This window comes from Dipteris shenzhenensis, chromosome 2 (genome assembly GCF_047967505.1).
Source record: "Dipteris shenzhenensis isolate YYH24624 ecotype China chromosome 2, Dip_SZ_1.0, whole genome shotgun sequence".
NCBI lineage: Eukaryota > Viridiplantae > Streptophyta > Polypodiopsida > Gleicheniales > Dipteridaceae > Dipteris > Dipteris shenzhenensis.
This window is the reverse complement of record NC_141597.1, coordinates 55,947,257-55,954,344: the sequence shown is the minus strand read 5'-3', so window position 1 is coordinate 55,954,344 and position 7,088 is coordinate 55,947,257.

Genomic DNA, 7,088 nt, shown 5'->3' with positions numbered 1-7,088 from the left:
AATATGGACATCACAAAATCAATAATAAATCACCACCCCTGACATTTGCAAGGAGGATTGGGTCCCAACGGACCCTATGTCACGTCTCATGTCCACTATTTTACTCATTCTCTTTTTTCCTAAACAATTGATAAAATAGAAGGATTTAGCTTCAATTTCGAGTTAGTATTTACTTGCTCCATGATGGAAAGACTGCCTGCTGCAAATCTAGTTTTTATTTAGAGCTTATGGTTTAATTTAGCTTCACATAACCTTTTACCTCAATAACCTTATTTTAAATACATGGAGAATACATGTAGAAATTCACAACTCTCCACTATAGCACTCCCTCTAAGAGACAGTGCTACAAAAACAAAATCAAATATTCTTAATTCTAACTAGGGTTGGTAGTAAGGTAGGGATGAATGCAAAAGACAACAAGATAATCAAGACAACTATTTGTGTCCCATTAGCTATTTCAAATGCTTGGCAGAGTTGATACATTAGCAATAGGTACGGTTTGTACAATGTTATCATTGAGAAGATTATCCTCATTTTTAAATGCTCATGAAACATTCAAGATTTTGACAAATTCCATCTTCTCAATTCCAACAAATTAGAGGATTATCCAATAAAGATCTTGATGTCAATTGTCCTACTAGCGATGACCACATCACTCTTGCTATATTTAGAGCCACATCAAATGCCGAAAACATATGCATACTGAAGACATTGCACAAAGAATGGATCATATGTAGTCGGATACATATGAAACAGAGTACAACTTCCAAAATGGATGTGATATGCATGCCCTACAAAGCATGCCTACAACTAGCCTTTGTGACATTTCTCTAGGTGCATGTATAGGTACATGATTGAGAAACAATAAGGAGGGAATAAGTCATTTAGATTGCACAAGTTTCTTGCTTTTCCCAGTCTAAAGCTCGCATTTTCCACATGACACACTAAATTGTAGTTTCTTAATGTGCTCCAAGCAATCCTTATTCAATGTTCTAGACTCGTGTCTACAAAGACCTAGCTTGTTGTTGATGACTCGAGTCTGCATTCCTTCTTGTCAAACAACCTACACATAGCTAGGCAACACCTCTTGATAATCCTCTATGCCCCTACGAGACCTGAATATATGCCTCTCAATCTATCGCAAGATGTGAGAGTAATTGTTTTTTGGGTTTAGAACGAGGCAATTTTTAAAAAAATTTAGTGTAACTAGCATATGCTTCATAAGAATTGTAATTTGAGTGAACGGTCCCTTGTTTAAAAAGTATGATTTTTATTGTTAAGAAGAATAAGATAGTAGCAAAACACCTAGCTATGAAGCATCAGCAAAATAGATAGTAGCAAGTGTTGTATGTGGAGTCCAATATTTTTTTAGAGGTTGTTTTACGCATGCTTTGGACCCACGCATGTTTACACCCATTCTATGAAGCGAGGTGTAGGGGGGGTAGTGCCCCCCCTACTACTATTGCCGAGGGGTTCCAAGTGGGGCTAGTGATAGCTATTAGGCCCCCCTTGGCCGAGGTTTGAGGGAAGGTTCCCGAAGCCAAAAACACATAAAAATTTGTGCATGAATTGTGTGGTCAATTTTATAAAATAAGGGTGTGGCTCACATATCATGTGAGCATTAGTTATACTGCTTGTATCTTGTATCTTCTTGCTCGCTGGATAAGGAAAATGCAAGACCGGCTGTTTCTCCGTGGATGTAGCCCACATTAGGTGAAACACGTATATCGGTGTCTCTCTTTCTCTTCCATTTTGTGAGCTTTCCGTATTGTTTATTTTATGCATTTTGCTATTTTGCATTGTTGCTTCATTATCGTGCAGCTCCTAATAGCAAGCTAGAGAGCAGAAGCTGATGTCAGGTATGCTTGGAAAATGATATCAGATGCATGTTGGAAACAAAACATTGAATATTGCAAGAGTCTAGATTGAGTATATATATCTGAGAAAGGAAAGAGAACAACGCTTCACACATTTCCTAAAAATAAGCAATTATGTAACATAATTATTATAACCACACATACTGTGGCCAAGGAGGGGACACGCTTCCTTTCACAAATAATTATGATTGGAGGGAGCAAACCCTTCCTTGGTTATCATGTTTGAGAATGCCATGTATATTATTTTCTTGAAGAAGTCTTGAGTGAAAAATGGTGGTTGCATAAGATAGTTGGATGTATTGCAATTCACGAAATTAATATCCTGCACCCATTAGCCACATAGATCTCTTTTGTGCTTTGAAATTCTACAAAAATTGGAATACATAAGTGTCAATATATAGAGTGAGCTTTCCTTGGTAGTCCTAAAAAAGAGTTTTGCAAGGCTTAACATTTGAAAAATGACATTTTCTCCAATGAATTGATCCAAAAACATCCCTTAAAAATGATTTATAAGAAAGAACCTAATGTTTAATTTGGTGAAGTTACATCTTTAAGAAGCTATTTGCGAAGCATTTTTCATTCTTTTCTCCTAAAAAATCAATGTATCTGTGTGTGGGCTACCGAGCACCAAACTAAAAATCGACCCAATTCTTGAGCTACGTGCTTAATCTAAGAAGAAGAAGAGTGGCTTGTTAGCCTTCTTGCCATAGCCTCCACAATTGCAATTCTAAGTAGTAAGTGTGTCGACAGTTGATTCTATGTCATATTTTGACAGGAAGAATTTGGCAAAATAGCTATAAAAAGCGACCTTGCAAAACATTTTTTAGTCTTTCAGCAAATCCATGTGTGTGCTGAACTAAAATCATTCCAATTCTTGAGCTTATTAATCTAAGAAGAGCATCAATTTTTTAGCCACCATGTCATAGCCTCCACAATTGAGCTTTATCAAGAAAAGGGTCATGACAAACATTTCGAAACAATAAATGAGTTAACGATGGATGCTATAGCATAGTCTAGAAAAGTGGCTAGTGGTCATAAAGAATAATGAGATCTACACTAGTGGTCACAAAGAATAATAAGATCTACAAGCGATAAATATTGTATGCTAAGCTCAGAAAAAGCTAGTGCAGAACAAACTACATTGAGGAGAGATCACGAGACACAAAACAAATAGTATGCAAAGCTAACCAAAAGCTAGTATGCAAAGCTAGTGGAGACCAAACTACATCGAGGAGAGATCACGAGAGACACACCACATTGATTTTTACCATAGAACTAATGTTGATTTATGATCTATGCTAATGAAAAAACTCAAACTTATGTAGAATTAGAAATTGATCCAAATTTAGAGGTACATAAAATGAACAAGAGGGTTACCGATACAAACTTAAAGAAAAATGAACAAAGGAGATGGCCTAGGCACTAGCTTAAGAGCTAGCGAATCTAGGAAAAGAAGTGGCTTGATATGGCTTCTCACAAGCTTCACAATTGAGCTTTAAAAAAAAATAAAAACAAAAACAATTGAGCTTTATCAAGTAAAAGGGCTTGACAAGTGATTCTAAATAGTATGCAAAGTTGATGGTTGATGATATGTCATAGTTTGGCAAGCTAGCAAGAATCCTAAAGAAGAATAAGATCCACAATAAGAGATAGGGATTAGCCGAAGGAATATGAAACTGAGATTGAAGTGTCTTGGACTTGATGAATAATATGGTTATGGCAAAATGGACATGATGGCACTATAAAAGATTAATATCAAAACCAAAAACTAGTTAAAGAAAGTATGGAAGTGATTGCTTATGCCACAAAGAGAAGCATGGATGCCAGCACCAATAAACAAAGAAGTTTTAGACAATCAAGAAAATAATTAAAGGCTTAACCCCCCAATTAACAAGAAACTGGGTTGTACTCAAATTGACCTTAGGTCTCTAGAAATAGTTAACTTCAATTAGGACATATGAAGAACCGTTGAACCAAGCTATTGCATTGGAAAAGAGTGGACCTACTAAGAAGAAGACCAAGGCGAGTGACGATGAGGACACCTCTATGAAGTCTAACAAACTAAAGTAAAAATATTGTAAAGCTTGCACCAAATATGGTCATGATGAGACCAATTATTGGTATGCAAAAAAGAAAACACTAGAATTGTTGGTATGCAAAGAAGAAAACACTAGATTTGAATCAAGTATAAGGATAAGAAAGCATGACCATCAAAACCAAACAAGGTAAAGGCAAAGGCAAAATAGTAAGGAAAAAATATCAATATGGCAAGAGCACCTAAAATTGTTCAAAAATAGTATAAAACGATAGGAAGTCGATCCTAGATGCCAAGTCATGTTAGTCAAACTCCCAAACTCAATAGATGCTAGTGTAGTCACTTCATCATAAGGTCCAGTGAACAGTTTAACATCTCCTACATGAGATATCAATTGGAAAGCAAAGAAAGAACTTGCCTCTTAAATATCTCAAGAACTGAAGGGCAAAGCCACAACAGTGGATCTATCACATGATCTTACTAAGGCTCCTTAGAAAGAGCCAAATTCTAAAGGAGTTCGGAGTCTGAAAATGGCAAAAGCATGGGAGATCTTCTAAAATATGAAGGCCAGCTTGGTAGTAGTAGAATTATTAAAAATTGCACCATATTGTAGAGAGTTTCTTCTACATCAACTGAAGAACAACCTTTTAAGGAAGTAGACTCATTTGTCACCATTCCATTCATAGTCACTCAAATGGTGGATGAAGAAGTACCAATCATCAATGCAAAAATAAAAAAGAAAATGCATTGAGCATAGTTGTAGATGGTAGCCTTGTGTCGAGCGTAATTGTGGCAGCTTTGGAGTAAACATCATTTTAGAAGCTTTAGTCAACAGATTCAAGCTCAAGAATATGAAGCCTTCACTATTTTGAGTCTGAATAGCGGATCAACGACCATTTGAACTAATAAGTATGCTTCCTAATGCTGTGCTTACCATTAGTGAAAATCACTACATAGTAAGTCTGTTGGTAATCCCAATGGAAGAGAATGATTTCTAATGCTTACCATTAGTGGAAATCATTACATAATAAGTTTGTTGGTAATCCCAATGGAAGAGAATGGTTACCCTTTTTTGCTTGGGAGAACTTGGCTAAAAAGTGTGAAAGTATTGCATGATTGGGGCTCTGAGTTAATAGAAATTAAGACTAGAGGTAAGTAATGCTCAAACTTGGCCAAAATAACATCAATGTTTTGTAAAAGATCAGTTGCCTTTCCCTCTATTTAGGATCTTTGCCTATATATCTCTGAGATCCAATTATCTCTAATATTTGGATGGCACAAAAGACCATATCTTATATTTCTTTAGCTACAAATGTCAATTAATATCTAGTAAACCATTTGCTTTATAACCATGTCTACCTGTTATCCTCTTTAATACCTGAATGAGAGTATCACCAATAAAGGCATCAATATTTGGAAAGTTTGAGACATTCGGCTTTCCCTGGTGCCACCAACTATTTTAACTCACCCAAGATTTTGACCATTACTACGTGATGGTGTGGATCAATGGTGACCATTTCCATGGGCCAAGAGCGTGATGCATCTACTCTCTCCATCTGCCATTAGCCACCGTTAATTAGCACATGATGTGCAGAACACTTCAAAGTAAATGTCCCATCTACTTCAAATAGAGCTATTATAAATAGTCGCTTGAAGAAGCACCTTGATTGTTACATAAGATCCAATTCAACTTACCCTATAATCATTTTCCTCACTTAGGGGTCGTAAAGTCATAAAATGAACGTGTGCAGCTAGTCTCCCTTTGGACAAAAAATATGTACCACCCTATCACTCAAATTTGAGATAAATCCACCTGCTATAGCAACTGCATTGGTCTACATTCATTGCAAATCTAGCTACACCCTTGTTTACTTGCTCTATTCCCTCTAAAAATTTTATTTACCCATTGCATTGAAGGTCTACATTCATTGCACAATTAGCTACACCCATGTTTACTTGCTTTATTCCCTCTATTGCAAAGCTAGCTACACCCATGTTTATCCGCCCTATTACCCACTCTTATCCCTCTAAAAAATTCATTTTCCCTAGATCATAGAATGGAACCCCACCTATTATGTCATATGTCTTTAGAGTATGGGAATTGTTGTTAATATTCATGGCTTACTAGTTTTCTTTGTAAGGACTAATTGTTTTTTCATGATTCATGGGCTTAGTTGAGTGTACTTGGAGAATATTGCATAAGTAGGGTATGAGGTGAGCTACCGACTGTCTATGATTAGCCAATTAGATGAGTCCCCTAGAATAGCTCAAATAAATGAATTCCCCTTTTCATGAGGGTCGCTGACAGTTGGATTGCTCTTGTCCAAAAAATCTAGGATATAATAAAAAGGCTGCCTTGTTTAATCACAACCTTGCACTCCCTTTTGGTTGCCAAATGATAGAAAATCAAAACTTGCCAATTCCCACTATCCCAAGGATAATGAACCTCTTACATCTGATTGTAAATGAGCTTCCATCAAGTTTTGTAAATTATCATACGATTTGTGGTTCCATACCAAGATGGGATCTGCATCCCTATCCCCAAAAATATCTAATCTAGCATTCCAAAACTTTGAATCATTAGCTCTTTTTGTGGTTGCTTTGCTACAAGAAAATTCTTGCAAGCCTTCTCATCATAGAGTCTTGCACAGTCATGTTGCATGATGCACACAATGTAGGTACTCCTCTCATAATTGGGCTCCAACTTCTTCCTCTTTTAAGTTTTGAGGCAAATCCCCCTCCTCCAAGATGAAGTAGATAGTGCTATCAAGCAAGTAGTTGATGCCACAAGGGCACAATTCCTATTTCTTTTAGTTGTTATAGCATGGTGCTGAGGGCTATGAACCAATTCTTTCATGTCTCTTTTCTTCCCAAGTGTAGGTTTCGAGGGTGTTGGTCACCTACAATTGTGTCATTGCTCATTGTAGAAGAGGTGTTCACGAGTGTAGCGTAGGTCCTCGGGTCGTATTCCAGTTAGAGGTGTAGGCTGAAGCATGGAAAGCTACTCTCATGCATAGGTGAGAAAGAGGGTTGGATCACAACGATGGAAGGAGGCTCTTGCCTCCATGGGAGTTCAAAAGGGTTAGAAGGAGGCTGCAGGGTTCAGAAGGGGATAAGGTTGAGAGACCTAACTAGGAGTTCCAGGGTTTAGACAGGATTACAATGTTTAGGAGGAG